Source organism: Muntiacus reevesi, chromosome 1 (assembly GCF_963930625.1).
Source record: "Muntiacus reevesi chromosome 1, mMunRee1.1, whole genome shotgun sequence".
Taxonomy (NCBI): Eukaryota; Metazoa; Chordata; class Mammalia; order Artiodactyla; family Cervidae; genus Muntiacus; species Muntiacus reevesi.
The window spans coordinates 66,649,517-66,650,349 of NC_089249.1; the positions used below are offsets into that span (position 1 = coordinate 66,649,517).

Below are 833 nucleotides of genomic sequence, written 5' to 3' on the forward strand. Positions count from 1 at the left end.
TCTGCGTCACTGACTCCAATTGCCTTCAGAGTCAGAGACGGTTTCCTTAAACCCTCAGGGGTGGCAAACTTTCCTTATAGGAGAGTAGATTTTAAATTTAGAGCCAAATCTAATGAACAGGGTTAAGGATCAAGCTGAGTAATTCTGATTCAGATTAAAAATTATCAAGTTAAACTAGTGTGATTCCCCCTGCTACCCCTTGGTTTGTTTTTTTTTTTTATGGAACGCTTCACGAATTTGCGTGTCATCCTTGCGCAGGGGCCATGCTAATCTTCTCTGTATCGTTCCAATTTTAGTATATGTGCTGCCAAAGTGAGCACTACCCCCTGGTTTTTAAAAACAACAGAATGAGTAAGTTGTAGCACTCTAAAAAATCAATTTCATAATTCCATATTTTACATATAGAATATAATAACTCAAATTACAGAGTACTTGCCACATACTAGGCATGATATTGGGGCTTCCCTGGTAGATCAATGGGTAAAGAATCCACCTGCAATGCAGGAGACTCAGGTTCAATCCCTGGGTCGGGAAGATCCCCTGGAGGAGGGCATGGCAACCCATTCCAGTATTCTTGCCTGGAGAATCCCCGATGGACAGAGGAGCCTGGCAGGCTACAGTCCATAGGGTTGCAAAGAGTTGGACCCGACTGAAGTGAGTGAGCATGCACGCAGGCCTGATATTAAGTGTTGGAGTTTTAAAGATTGATAGTATTTCTTCTTTGAGAACCTAAAGAAGAAAGAGAACAGACAATTAGTCATCATAATGGGGTGAGATCATACTTGTGGAGTTTGGATTCTGTGAGCAGGCCTAGGGCAGGGGTGTGGGATTTG

At 42.7% G+C, this 833-nt stretch overlaps 1 non-coding gene across 1 annotated transcript; it reads right to left on the reverse strand.

Annotated features, from left to right (window-relative positions):
* Positions 1 to 213: 213 nt before the first annotated feature.
* LOC136156691 (U6 spliceosomal RNA) lies at positions 214 to 320 on the reverse strand. Its single transcript, XR_010661179.1, has one exon. It is a non-coding gene; the product is annotated as a U6 spliceosomal RNA (small nuclear RNA).
* Positions 321 to 833: the final 513 nt, after the last annotated feature.